The 15,896-nt window shown below is 37.3% G+C and overlaps 1 protein-coding gene across 3 annotated transcripts in view; it reads left to right on the forward strand.

Annotated features, from left to right (window-relative positions):
• The window catches only part of LOC127697246 (contactin-associated protein like 5-3), an 883,854-nt gene that overhangs the window by 129,765 nt on the left and 738,193 nt on the right, over nt 1-15,896 (forward strand). The gene's annotated exons all lie outside the window — the stretch shown is intronic.

The raw sequence follows: 15,896 nt of genomic DNA on the forward strand, positions 1-15,896 counted from the left end.
CTTTTCCTTAAGTATAGCAGTAATTTTTTTCTTTTCTTGTTGTTGGTGGTGGTATTTTTATTTCTTTTAATTGTGGAAAAATCCTTCAGAAGACAGTACTATGAGCATGCACATGTATTTTTGATTGAAACAGCTTTCCTGTGAAATTGATAATGTGGACATGATTTTATTCAACTGAAAAGACAGGTTGATACTGTGGTATGCTGCATTGCTGTGTTATTAGGCTCTGGAGGTCAGCCATTGATGGAGAAGCAGACCTTCTCGCCTTGCTAAAATCTAGAGTTGTTGAAGACAGTATTAGGATTTTTTTTTTTATTTCTTTATTATTACTGGAAAGAGTGCACATACCATGAAATCCCTGTCCCAATCATATGGTCACTGTAGAGTTGTTTATATCCTTCAAGCTTTAACTGTATCCTGAGTATTAATGCCAAGTTTTTAGGTTTACATAGTAAGCTGCTATATCTGTCATCTCAACAACCAAATACAGGATCCTCAGTATTGAACTGGACTCTGAAAAGCTATAATTGTACCTGGATATTATTTTTAAGTTGTAGATGTAAACCAATTCCCTTTCTATTCAAAGAAGAAATAATAACTATTTAGATACAAATAAAAAGAACATTTTTTCCTTTTAACTACTTGTTAACAGAATTTACTAAAAACTGTATTCAGAATCACACATTTTAACATATCCAGTTGCATAAGGTAGGACATGTTTTTAAATTCAACATATTGTTAGGAAATAAAACAGACTTGTGCTACATATTTTGATATGTGTTCATGTTAACTTGTGGATGCACATATATGTGTCCGTGTGCATGTACATGTGCACATAAATATGTAGAGCATAGAAGTCAACCTTGAATGGTGTACTCAGTGTGTCAGTCACCTTGATTTTTGAAATTGTCTCAATTTCATTAGACTGGTCAGCTAGGAAGATCCAGGAGCCTATATGTCAGCACCTCATCCGTGCTGAGATTATACTTCTATGCCACTAATCCAGCTTTTAAGTTTTAAGTGTATTTATTACTGTGTGTTTGTATGTGAATATATCATATCATGCATGTGGAAATCAAAGAACAACCTATGAAAGTCAATTCTTTTCTTCCACCATGTAAACTCAATAAATCAAAATCAAATCCTCAGCCTTGGCAGCTAGTATATTTACCCAGTAAGTCATTTTCTTCCTCCACTCTTTATGTGGGTGCTGTTAACTCGAGTCCTAATGTTCATGAGAAGGCATTTTACAAATTGAGTTGTTATCCTGCCCTGTGTTTCTTATAATGCCTACATGTTTCTAAATTCTAACAGTACTATTTTCCCAAAAGACAGTCATTCCTGCATCCAACATTGGGAGTACTACTAATATTTTACACATCTTTTATTTCTAAACACAAATATATTTGTCTTGTTTTTGTTTGCCCTTGGAATGTCTGGGGCAGTGATTTAAAATTGAAATTAGTTGCTTTAAAATGATTAAAACAAGCGTGACATTTTTTTTTTATTTACAGAGAGTGAAAATTCCCACTTAAAGTCAAACCGTAATTGTTATTTAGCCAGAAAAGGGATATTAAAACCCAAGACAGTAGATAGAGAACTCTGCCCACACTGAATAGTTTTCTAGGGTCCACTGCTATTGAAGAAAATATTTTTAAGGTTCTTAAAATATCTTTGCTGAATGAGCAGGAGCATGTGCTCATCTTTGAGAATTTCAACAGACTTAGTGAATGAGACAATAAAATTATGATTGTTAATGGGAACTCAAATGTGAGGTAATTGTGAAGTAACAGGATACCAGTTCAGCATTTGTCATTCATTGTACTGAATTCTGGTAGACTGTAAGGCACCACAGGCATATACCAAACTGAAGTCATGCATCTTGCCTACAAGGATTTACAGAAAAATTGAGAAAATATATTAATGTTCACATGAGGCCAGGTATTATGACAGACAAATGCAGGACCTATGTACAGAAATGATACCTTGGAAAGCAGGGACGTCTGTGGTATGTTGAATTCGCTGATCATAATTGGCACACAGCAAAAGTGGTATGACGTTTATCCTTCTCATTTCTCTGGTCTCCAGGTACTATCCCTGATAGCTTGTCATGCTTCCCATTTTCCTGGGAGGACAGAAGTCTTTATAGAAACTGTTACCACTACCACTGTCTGCCACTCAATAGAATTATTGTGACATTATCTGTTGTCAAGGGTAGACAGGTTCCAGGAAAAGGAGTAGAAACTACATTCCAAGATCAAGGAAAGAGGAAACAACTACCTCTCCCTGCAAAATAGCCCCTCAGTGTTTCTGATGTGAAAACATAGGAGGGAACTGAATGGTGACATCAGGCTAAAGAGCTTAGCAATGCTTGAGCCACTAACTAAGGTTTTAGATTAAGACTTATTAATGGATTTAATACAAGTTCCCTGCTGACAAACAAAAAGGAAACTTATAGCCTTCACTTAGTGAGAATATGAAGTTTCCTTCATACCTCTTTCAGACACTGTGGGCTTTTTATATATTCAATTTTCACACTGAAGGAAGGAGATAAAATCTGGTGAATTCAACACTATGAAATTCCTTCTTTCTGTGAAAAGTACCTGCTTTGCAAGTCAAAGTTCTGTCCTGAAAACAGGATTCTCTCTATAATAACTTATAGTTTCTCACTGCTGTGATCAGATAAAAGATAGAAGCTTCTCCATGGTTGTAGGGTTTATTTGTCTCCAGTTTAAAACTGCAGCCTACCATCTGGGGAATAGGAGGTGTCTATCTACTTTACATTTGCAATTGGGAAGCAGAGATATGAGTGCTGGAGACCAAATAGCTTTCTTGTCTCTTATTTAATGCAGGAACCTGACATAGGTATCTCTTCCCTCTTCAATTAACCTTCCAGGGGGGCATTTTCATAGATACACTCAGAGGTGTGCTTCCATGGTGATTCTAAATCCCATGAGTGATTAGCAGTGAGGATTAACTGTGATACTATCTCAGTCACTTTTCTTTCTTCCTCAGTTCGGATGGTTTATTTCTCAAAAAATGTCAGGACTCTAGTACAGTGAGGCCAGAATATGCATGGCACATTCCTTCTTGGCCCAGAATCTGTGAGAAACTGCTTTTCTCTACAGAATATTGTGGCTCTTATTCTTTCTCTCTGATTCACCTTTTTGTGCTGGTGTGGCAACTATTTCCACAGAGTACTGAAACCCACTGATCACTATCCCCTCTTCAGTCATAACTAAGATTTCTTCCATTACTCCACAATTTAGAGACAGCATCTTTGCTTTATTCTCTTCATTGGGATAATCAGCTGCTGCTTCCTGGTGTCATGATGGATATTGATATTTATTGGATACTTCCCATACAACATGTCAGAAAAAAAGTTCCACTATACTGCCTACCTGGCAATCTATTAATATCCTCTCAGGTGTGGGAATTCCTTTTCACTGGTTGTCAAACTCTGAACCTCAGGGCCCATTCTACCTGCTGCCTACTTCCTTTTGCGAACCACACAGAATCACTAAGGAAATCATATTGTCTCTACTTTCAACATATACCCAGAAGCTTGTTTTTCTCCTCTCTCCAGCAATTGAGCCCAAGTTCTACATTTAGTTTTTATATTTCATTGCCCAGTTTACTACATTGGTGCTTTACTGGTCTTCGGTTTCTGGTGTCCAGTTCCACCAGTTGTATGACTAACATCAAATAGATCACTGTATACCTCTTTTTGGGTCCCACCTGAAAATGAGACCCTGCAAGGGTAAGAAACTCAGTTCTTATGTTTCAACCCTTTCACCCTCATCCCCATCAGCTAAAGTATGCTGATGACCTTCCAGGAATCCTATCTCTGCATGTCTTTCATTATAATCCAGGCCCATCCTGACTATATTATATAAACGTGTCCCATTCCGTGCTGCTTTCAACACTTAGGTTCAACCTTGCTTTTCCATTTTCTGTTTCTCAGCATGATGGTTCTCTTATTTCCGTGGTGTGTTACTTCTCTCAATGTGCTCAAAATAGTTACATTTTTTATTGTTGTGCAAAGTGCCTAACAGACAGAATTTCAGAAGGCGAAGGTTTATTTTGGTTCACAGTTTGAGGACACTGGTACAGAAGAGAAGGGAGGAGAAGTGTGAGGCAGAAGGTCACATTGCATCCATAGTGAAGAATCAGAGGTCAGTGTTGATGTTCAGCTCACTTCTTCCTCTTTACTTTTTCCATGATTCCAGAACATAGGATCACAAAATTGAACTTATGATATCCAGTTGATAATGTTTAAATCAATTGTTCTTACTCCGCATCAAAAAGAGAAGTGGGTATTTTTAAACAGGAACTTATGTTTCCTAGAGCATTGTTGTCCTTAAGCATGCAGGACTGTGTGGAAAGAAATGGGTATTCAATAGGCATTTTGTAAATGAAAGAAGAGTCTGAATAAAATGTTTTTTAATAATGAATGTGACATTGAATTTGTCTCAGCATGAGGATAATGTCTTGGATGTTCTGTCTTATCTCCTGAAAATTAAACGTGTTATAGTTTAGAAAAATACCAAGTTACTAGCCTTTCATTTGACAAATGCTAACTCAGTGGATACAATGTGAATCTATTGTTCATTTTAATGATTTTTTTTCTCTATTTCACAGCCTATACATAAAGTTTACATCTTAATTTTAACTAATCCTTGATAGTCTTTCTGAGATTTAGACCTGACAATTTAGATGGTTGATATGTACCTTGGATAGAAAGAGAAGGTAGAGTTAGGTGAGAGAAGGTGAACATGAACCCCAACTAACTTCATTAGATAAACAATATAAGTCTAAACATGTCCATGATGTCAGAGCATAGATGATCTGTACCCATATCCTTCTGACAATACTTTGTGCCTGGTTACTAGCAATGCTCTCCTTCTTACCCTGTTGGTTACATACATGCCTGTGTGTGTTCTAGAACCACATGATGCTGTAATACCTTTCCATTTCAAACAACCTCTCTTTGGAGAGTAAACATTCTTTACAACCTTTTTTAATTAGTAAATTCATTACACACAAAGGCAGGCCAGATATAGAGGAACATATGTAGGAGCATGTACCTGATGTATAAATTAAAGGGCTAGATTTTACATAGCATTTTCAGAAATTAGACAGCATGATCAGCTTAGGGTATGTGCTTAGATAACCATGTGGAGCCAGACTTCTTCTTTAGAACAGGTGCCTATTTGATAACAACATATCTACTGATTTCTCTGATGGCTTTAGAGAATAACAAATCACTACAAATATTGAATGATATTTGCTATTTTTTCAAATAATAATGACTAGATTGCTATATCTTAATAACTTTATATTGATAATGTAACAATATAACACATTATTGTAGCATGTTTTCATTCATTTTAATATTTTATGTGTTAATTGTGGATTTCACATCATGTAGCTCAATCCTACTAATCTCTCTGATGAGTCACATTTGCCTTCCATTCTTCCCTATAGACCGTTGGCTTTCTTGTCCTCATATCCTTGGGGCCAATTCACTGGTAACCTTTTCAACCAGGGCCAGCTCTGCCCCACTGCACAAGGGAGGCTCAGAGTCTGTTTTACTGAGTATTGCAGGCAGTAAGAGTCATGGCCAGTTTGCACTCTCTCATTAACCCAGCAACAGCTCTTTAGCCACCAATCACAAGTGGCAAAGGATGGCAGAGGGATGAATGACATTTTTCCCTCGCAAGTGCTACTAAACAACAAACCAGAGACACAGCTGACTCACCTATGATCACAATCTGGAAATCAGGTCACCTGCAACAACCACATCCAGGGCCAGCTCTATTGTGCTGCCAAGGTAAGGGAAAGGGCCCTCTCTCCTGGGTTCTTCAAGATATGAGGAGCAGGTTCAACTCTCCAGCTCCGATGACATAGAGGCCACCTTGCCTACCTGTCATAAGCAGCAAGTGGCAACAGGAGCAGATCTATCCTTTGCCCTTGTCAACTTGGGGTTTGGGATCCGTTTTGCACATCCCTCAGATATCACACTGCACACAGCCATCAGACCAGATGAGGGATCCCCAGCCAATCTTTTGTTGTATCAAATCCCTGCTGCTGTAGGGCCACAGATCCAGATCGGCCCCCCTTGGTAGCACAGGCCAGGACCCCACCATGATCTCAGGGCACATCACTAGCTACTTACATTAGGCAGCTCCTCATGTCCTTCAGTTTTGCATCTCTTCATTATAACAATGTACTGCTCTTTCTCTTCCACTTCTCTACCACTGACTTTTCCTCTTTGGGGAACCTGGGTCTCTGAGTGTCTTGGGTCTTCTCAGTAGTGCTATGCTTTGCTAGTGCATTCAGTTACCAGGTAGCGGTCAGCTCAGGTGTGTTCTGCTCTTTAAGCCTGTAGGCTCGTTCCTTATCAGGCCGGTGAACTGGCAAGCAGAAGCTACTGTCTCTCTCCTGGTTAATTCACTCTGCCCTCACTTCATTGAAAGTAGACTTATAGTCCAGATGCAAAGGAAGGGATCATAATACAGTGACAGTTGGTTCAGAAAAATGAAGCCAGAGGTCAGAACAGATGGCTCAGTGTTTTAGAGTTCTTGAGGAGACTCAAATTCTTTTCCTAAGACCCTTTCCATATAGTTCATAGCTTTGTGTCATTTCAGTTTCAGTCGTTCCAATGCCTCTTCTGGACACCACAGGTACCTGACCACACACAATCACACATACACACACACTATAAAAATCTTAAGTACTAAATCTTCAAAAAATAAATAAAAAGAAATGGGCTGTTTTGGCCCATGCTATTATTTCTTCTTTGACAAATCCTCTATAGTTTACTCCAATGTTTAGTTTCTGGGGCCTAAAAATTAGCAATGTGAGGTATAAAACCCATTTAGATTTATATGGATTATCTTCATTATAAATACGGAAGATAATGGAAGTACTATAATACTAAACAGTTAAAAAAGAGAAGAATGAAGAATCTGTGCCACAACATTCAGTTTTACACCTATGTTACAGGTTCACTTGTGTGAGTGAGGTGTGTGTGTGTCTGCGAGTATGCATATTTATATGTTATGTTGTGTATACGACTATATGTATATATATAATTTATATGTGTGGAATGTTTTTGTTGATATATGTGAATTGATGTTTTTATGTGTGCATTTATACATGTGTTTATGTGTCTATTGTGGATGTGTTTGTGTTACTGTGTGTTTGTGTTAATATGTATGTCTCTGTGTGCTACATGCATGTATATGTGTAGATGTTTGTGTTTGTGAACACACACAGTGACTACAGGAGGAAAGGACATCAAATACCTTGCTTTATCAGTCATTGTCTTAGTCACGTGGGAGAGTCTCTCACTGAAACAAGTGCTAGGCTTGTTGCCAGCAAGTTCCTGTGATCCTCCTATTTCTACTCCTCCCAGTGCTCAGTTTCCAGGAAATTATGTAACTATATCCTGCTTATTAAATAGGTGTTAAGTATTCAAATTCATGTCATCATGCTTATATAATAAGTGTCCTTACTCACTAAGCCAATCTCTTTAGTACCTTATTTAATGGCATAATGATTTGGAAATGACCAAGGGAAGAAGAAAATCATCAAGATTTATGTACAATAGCATGCAGTGTTTGAGACATGACCTATGATGATGAATTAATAAATGCCTAATTTGTAAGATGTCTTGGTGTCTGGTTGTAAAGAAATAAGAGATACATGTGATACAATTGGAAATGAGAGAACAGATCAAGATTTTGCAATTATATCTTCTCTCTTTCATGCTAAGCTTTATACTCTGTCAGCCTCAGTTTCCATGTGTTACAGTTACAATATCTCCCACATTTTGGGGCTGATTTGAGGACTTATGAGTCTGCTGGTAGAATAGGGTGAATGTACAGAAATGACCCTGGTTGTGGCAGTCCTGCCAGATATTACTGTAACAACCACTGCCAAAACAGTATTATGTACTATATCAATTACTTTGCTCAGTGTTGTGACCTGGCTCACGGCTAGAAGGTACACTCCAAGATAATGAGAAAGGAATGGCAGAGGGACTATGGGGTGGCTGGTCACATCATACCTGTGGGCATGAACCAGAGACAAATTAATGCTAGTGCTTGGCCTGTTTTCTCCTATCTATCCAGTCAAGGTCCTCAGTTTACGGTGTGGTGCCACACACACACACACACACGCACACACACACACACACACACTTAAACTCAGTCTTAAAATACAAAGTCCTCAGCTTTTATATACATTTTATATTGTAAATAATCACAAAACATTTTAAATCACACAACATATAAAGGAAACATTATGTTAATAAAGCAGCAAATGAATGAATTTAGCAGAGAAGAGCTTTGGAGTACATTTATTAAAATAAGTAAAAATGTTATAAAAGACTTTAGAAAAATAATTGGAAAAGACTGAAGAATAGAGAGAAATACAAAATGTCCAAGAAAGACACCATGACATATCAATTAGGACACAGAAGATACTTTAGTATCTATAATTCCTTATTAAAGAATCTGTGTGTTTTATTGTGTATAATTTCAGCTAAGATATCATTCCCCAAAGAAATGATACTGTTTTCATAGTGTTTCTGCCTGTTTGATATTTTTTGTTTGGTTGGTTTTTTGACAGTTTTTTTTTTTTTCTCTGATAGAGTATCTGGACATATACCTACCTTCTACAAATCACAGTATAGGCAGAATGGTATGTGGAATTGTCTGTGTAAATGAGAGATAGCTAGTTTTCAGATTCCACATTAGCTCATAAGAATCTACATACTTTACATACTTTAGTTTTTCTTTTTTGTATGCTCACAATGTGCAGAAACTTGCCTATAAATGTACGCATTTAAGTGAGGGTACATATTTATACTGGATATGGAGGCACATTTTTCTTTATTTCTCTTTCTTGCAGACTTTGCTTTAGTTTCCTCCTAATTTCATGCCCTTCACACATATAGTTACATACATTTAATCCAGTCTGTAGTATTTGTCTTTCTGCTTCTAGATTATTCAGCTCACCATGATGATTTCCAATTCTATCCATTTTCATGTGAATCATATAATCCCACTTTTATTCAGACATAAATACAATTTTGTTGTGTATATAGATCACATTTCTAAACATTATTATAATTGGTGATTAACAATTCCAGCTGATTTCAAGTCTTGCCTATTTAAATTAGTGCTACATAAGCATATTCATGAGAGTCCAAAAGTGGATGCTGACTTAGATTCCTTGAGAAATTTTTCTGGCAGTGTAACTGTATCTTATGATAGCTATATTGTTATGTTTACAAGGGACCTCCATGTTGATTCCCAGAATGACTTTAACTGTTAATATTCCTGCCAACTATGTGCAAGTGCAACTTCCCCATATTCTCACTAGCATTTTTATATATCTCTAATGCTTAAGGACACTAAACATTTTTTCATAGATTCAATGACAAATTTGACAATACTTTTTAGAGCAATTCATTGATACATTTATGGAGGAATTGATAACTGCTTTTGCTTAATATTTTGAGTCCACTATAGAATCTGCCTTTTAAGAATATTATTTGAGCCTGTCATCATTACAGTTTGTCATATCCACTTCTGATTGTTAATGTTCATTTTAGTCTTGAGTAGTGTTAAAATCACCATGGAAACATATCTGTAAGTGTGTCTGTGGGGGATATTTCCAACAAGTTTAAATGATTAGAGAAGATCCACACTGAGTGTGGACAAAACTATCCCTAAAGGTGGGGCTCTGGACTAAATGAACAGGAGAAAGCTAAGATCTTGCATTTTTCTGCCTCTCCTTCCTAATGCATGCTATGAGATGGAATTTTTCATACTCCTATCCCTGTGTGTTCTCCACTGAAATGATCTGTACCATCAACTGTAGCTCAAATAGATCTGTCTTTCTGTAAGTTGTTTGTTGGATATTTGGTCATAGCAACAAGACAAGTAACTAGTAAAATGATCATCTGCTTTAATTTGCTGAAATTACATTTCAGTAATACATGATTATATATTATATTGGATATAGATTTTATCTGTTACAATAGTCACATTTTCCCTTTGGCTTTTAATTTTGAAAATAATATTGCATAGTGTTCTATGTAAAGCCAATCTTGTCATGATTACTCATGCTGAGTTCTTTTAGGTTTTCTTCTCAGTGTCCTTCTCAGTAACATGTTTACTGTTAATACAGTTCTCCTTCAGGCACCAATCATTTTTTTCAATGCTCTGCAAAACATTTGTTTTATTATTGTCATATACCTATTTGGCTTGATTATTTTAAAACCCTGTTTTCATCTTAATTATTGACACGTTTTTGGACAAATTATAGAAGGACACAATATGTGATCTGTCTATTAAGAGCTGCTTATACACACAATACACTGTTGTCAAAGATGGGAGAATTTTAAATGTATTGGCAACAGGACAAAACACTTTAACAAATGCAAACCATTGCTAGTTTCAGTTTCTAGCCTTGCAGAGAGGGTTCTGTGCTATCTCGTTTTACTTATGTCCTTTCTTTTTTTTTAATGTTCCTGAGTTTGCTCATGTGGGCACATAGGAGCATGTATGCTGCTGTGTAAGCACATGTGTTTGCATGGGTGTGGATACTAGGGGAGCATTTCAGGTGACTTTAAACTTCTTCCATCCACCTTGGCATCTGGTACAGGATATCTCAATTTTACCTTGAACTCAAGAAGGATGCACTTATCTTCACCTCAACCCACAATACCTGTAAAACACACCGAGAGATAAGATGGCAATAGCAGGAAGCAATTCTTGGCTATTTCATGTGAGTTTTATAGAATCAGACTCAGATCTTCATGTTTGTGTGTCAATCACTTTACTGACTTAGCCATCCTGTCAGCATCATACCATATATTTGCATGCCCTAAATGGATTGTGACTCACAGTTAAGAGACATAATAAACCCACCAAGTTATCTAGTTTCCACTTGATTGTCTGACATTTTTATGCTGAGTATAACCTGGACTCCCTTCATCTCTCCCCAATCTCTCCTAGACTTTTCTCTCTGGCCCCAAAATTCTTTAGAATCAGTCAAACAATATTGAGCAACTACTTTGCTCACTTCCTCATGCATGAGTTCTAGAGTTGACTAGTATTGTGTATAAATAATTAATGTAGCCATTCATCATTTTCAAAGCTCACTCAAATGTCTCATACCAGATCCAAACTAACAAAACTGTGGATTATTTGTGGATCACCCCACCATCACCGACTAGAACACTTTTAGGTATGCATATCACTTGTAAATTATAAAACAATATTAAATAGTAACTAAAGATTACAGAACTCACATGTGTCTGCTTGGTAACCAGAATGTATATAACAGCATGGACACTTATTTGAAAAAGAAAGTTAAGGCTCATTTGCAGGACTCTGACAATGGGCTGCATCCTTGATGTCTCAGTCACATTTAAACTTCTTAGAAGCAGTGCATCTAAGAAAGGCTGATGGCCTCATATTTGCCAAAGAAATCAAAGTTCAGAAAGCATAAATAGATTATTCAGCAGTTTTCATCCTAAACTTCATTTCTTTCAACTGACACCAGGCTTCTTATGGTAGTTAACATCAGGAGCATAGAATAATGCTTATCTCAGCTGCGTGGAGATAAGAACATCAAGGATCAACTGAAACTTTCTGGAATGAGGTCAGTTGTAAGTAAGGGAAAGGACTGCAACCAGGCAGGTGAGGGATAGAAAAAAGGAAAAGGAATGTTTGACTTAATATAGGGCAGTGCTCTGCTTTCCTTTCTGTTATTGTGATGAAACACTTAGACAGAAAGGAGAAAAGGATTTATTTAGCTCACACTTCCAGGTCACAGTCTGTTATTAAGGGAGATCACAAAAGGAACTGAAGCAGAAACCACCTGGGATTATTACTTGCTGGCTAGCTTCCAGGCCTGTGCTCAGCTAGCTTTCTTATAAAGCCCAGGATCAAATAATGTGCCACCCACAGTGGAATATGCTCTCCTACTTCAACTAACAGTCAAAAAATGGCCTCAGACATGTCCACAGGCCAATGTGATGTAGGCAAACATCCAAATAATAGTCTTTTCAGGTACCTTAGGCTATGTCAAGTTGATAATATTGCCTCAAAAAAAAAAAAACCCAGTTATTTTATATGCTTAGATATTTTTATGAATGTACAAAAGTAATATTCCAAGGCACACTATACAACTCAAACTCATAATTCATCTTAGACACACACACACACACACACACACACACACACAAACAGCTTAGAATTATGTGGGCTTTGTCAATCAGCATTGCTTTACTTTTGATTTTACATTTGCTTGAATTCAGACCTTGCCTGATTGAGTTCTAAGCCAATTGCAGATGTTTAAAGGAATTTTTGAGGCCCATGTTAATGATGTCTTTTGTAAAGTAAGCTGATATATTGTAAATTTACATATGTTTATATCACTTATGTATGCTCTAAATCTCTGAAGGGTGCAAATACCAAAAAACAATTTCAACCATTAAGTTTGGTAGAATGCTCCAAGTAAAGTGCTTGTTGTCAAGCCTGCCAAGCCAAGGTTGACTGCTAGACCCATCATAGTAAGAAAAAAAAAACATTTCCCTCAATATACATAGTAACTAAACATAACATAATCATTTGATGTTATTTCTGTCACTTCCTCTTGGCTCCTGGGGCTTCAGACTGTGCCATGTGTAAGTGATAGAGAACTGTCCCTCTCTTTGATTCTCAATCTACTGTCCCTCTCTTTTATTCCCAATCTGGATGTATCGCTGATCATCCCAAACTCTGAAAGAACTACAATAAGAACAAATTGTGGTAGTGTCAAAGCTCCCCATACCACATATATGCAAGTAGACAGGTGCCCTCTCAAATTTCATGGATTTTTTTCAAATTCTGATGTTGTTGATGCAGTTTCAGTAGTGCAAGCCTGATAGAGACTTGAAGAGATCACATAAGGTCCTGACTCTGAGTAGTCCATACAAGCTAGTACCAAGGCAGCATGGACACATGAGCATCTCAGTGACTGAAGGCAAGGATATCACAGTAGCATCAGGGGAGCATGGAGACATGAATATTCCACTGAGTGAAGGCCAGTACCTCAGGGTGTTAATGTAATTTATAAGTGATATTCTTTTCTTTATCTCAAACAGTTCCCAAATAAATAATACAGAAACTATATGATTTATTCAATAGGCTTTATAGCAAAATAATCTAATCCTGTAGGGTAACTACATACTTCCCATCTGAAATCTCTGAGACACTCACACTTTAACAATGACTTAGTTCTCTCTGATCTAGGTGTCTTACATGATGTTTCTTGGATTCTGCTATCCGTGGCAAATCCTCCTTTCTTCTCTTTCTGTCTGTGTCTGTGTCTGTGTCTGTGTCTGTGTCTGTGTCTGTGTCTGTGTCTGTGTCTGTGTCTGTATCTGTTTCTGTGTCTGTATCTGTCTTTGTCTGTCTGCCTGCCTGTTTCTCTCTCTCTCTCTCTCTCTCTCTCTCTCTCTCTATATATATATATATATATATATATATATATATATATATATATATCCTTCTCCCCTCTATCTCTCTCTGCCTCACCCCATCAGCAGAATTCTTGCTCTAATGTTGCATCTAATCAATTATTGGCTATCAGCTTTTACTGACAAAAGAATAAATGGAGAGCAATGTATGCACAAACTTGACACATAAGCTTCTTAGAATAAATATTGCAATACCATGTTCAGATTACAACCAGAGAAGAATAATCTATACACAGTGAACAGTAACACTATGCCAAATCAGGTTTCAAAGCCGGTTCTTCTAGGATGATCCTTAGAATCCAAAGGAAACATTTTAGGCCAGTAAATCTAATAAGACTCACTTAACAAGCCCCACTTTTGTGTCAAGGACACAAGATTAATTATTGTTTAAGATGGCAAACACAAACAGCTTTAAGTCCAAGGCAAGAGCTGTAGTGTATATTGTTGCATATGTTTTCACCACAGATAGAAACCAAGAGCAAGTTTAGCTTAGTGAGTCAGTGATTTTATTGGTGTTAGTTTTATATGTGGTACAGGGTACACACAGGAGCAGTGTGGGTCAAAACTTACTTCATTATCATAAGGCCATGTCACCATGTGATGACTCAGGAAGGCAGCAAGTCTGGCACTCTCTGCACCCCTGGAAAGCAGCTCAGCACATCTGAGAATCTCCTTTCAGGAGATCTGCTTGGCAGAGTCTCTCCCTCCCTTTCTGGGAGGTATTTCTTGTGGTTAAAACCTTGAGAAGGGCCCTAGTGAGCATTGTTTCAGCTCTCTCAGACATGTGACATTACATTATGTCTCTAGTTTCAGAATTCTCATAAGCCTTCCCTATCCTTTCACTGAAAAAAAAAAAAACTGCTCTACAACATAGACCTAAACCTAACTTAGAGATGGTTTCATTTTTACTGCTGTAGTGTGTCTTTCTGGCTGTGTTATAGAAGAAAACTGGAAAAATGAGGTACCAAACTAAGCAAGGCAGTAGACTCCTGTTCTAAGAGCAGAGGTCTGAGTTCAGTCACACATTGTTTGTATATTGCTTTGTAGCCATTTAATTTTCTTCTCCCATATGTGGTTATGCATACCTATGAAATAGTTCTGCTCATTGGTTGATTGATTATTGGGATCTGGGAATATATTAGGTTTTCCATCAGTTATTGAATCTGCCAAAAAAAATAGAGAAAAGATAACAAAACATGCACAGGTGCAGCTGGTGATGATGTGGAGCACGAGGGATGGTACAGACTTGAGACTCTCAGGAAAACCCTCAGGTGGTCAACGCTACACAACTTTTGGAATATCCTGAAGCCAAGATCTGGGAGCTACTGCAAATTCTTTTGCCATATTTGTATCTCACCAGAGATCCTCTTTAGGGCTATCTCTCTCATTGGCATAGCTGAGGTGAACCTTGAAGTTACTGCCAGGTGTGATCTCATGCTGTTCTCCAACCTCTGGACAAAAATCTCCATAAATGCCTCCAGTAGATTCTTAAGTTGGAAGTCTTTCCCTTGAATGCTTGAATGTGTATTTCTGAAGAAGAAAAAGAAGAAGAAGAAGAAGAAGAAGAAGAAGAAGAAGAAGAAGAAGAAGAAGAAGAAGAAGAAGAAGAAGAAGAAAAGGGAGGACTGCTGGTTTAGGTGTGCTCTAATAGTATAACAGTCCTGACATAAGTATGGGTAGAAATTACTTTATAATTTCTCAGCATCTGTGAAAATCTGGGTAGGTGTTGCAGAACTCTAAAATCCAAGCTTTGCAGTGATATAGACAGGGGGTTCCCTCGGTCCGCACTGGGCAGTTTGAGGAACAAATCAACAATGTCTGTGTTCAATTGGGAGATCCCAGAACAATAACTACAGTAAAAGTTAATAGCACATTTGAGACTCCACACGTAAAGATACACAAGTGCACACCATATATACACATTAAATAATAAGAGAAAATATCCTAAATTTCAAGCTTTCTCATTGTCAGGAGCCTTCAACCTGTGAAATAAAATGCTTAGAATGTCAAGAAAAAGTAAAGAAAGAGCAATCAATGCAATTATAATAGGTGTTACAGAGGACATCAATGTCTCATCGGTTGTGAGAATATCATAGTGAAAAGCCCTGACTCTCAGTTGCTTCCACCTCTACAAATTTCTGCTCACCATTTTGAAACACACCAGGATTTGTATAGAGCACGGGTATGTAATTTTCCCAGGGTTATGATTGCTTTTTAGTGGGTCTTTTCTTTTTCTTCATGTTGAATAATTGGTAAAGAATTTCTGTAAAATAAAGTTATTTGGTGGACACAATACAGTATGATTTCCTACAGTTTTTCATGTATTCTTTCATAATTGGAAAGGTTACAGGAG

The sequence above is a fragment of the Apodemus sylvaticus genome, chromosome 12, assembly GCF_947179515.1.
Source record: "Apodemus sylvaticus chromosome 12, mApoSyl1.1, whole genome shotgun sequence".
NCBI classification, from domain to species: Eukaryota; Metazoa; Chordata; class Mammalia; order Rodentia; family Muridae; genus Apodemus; species Apodemus sylvaticus.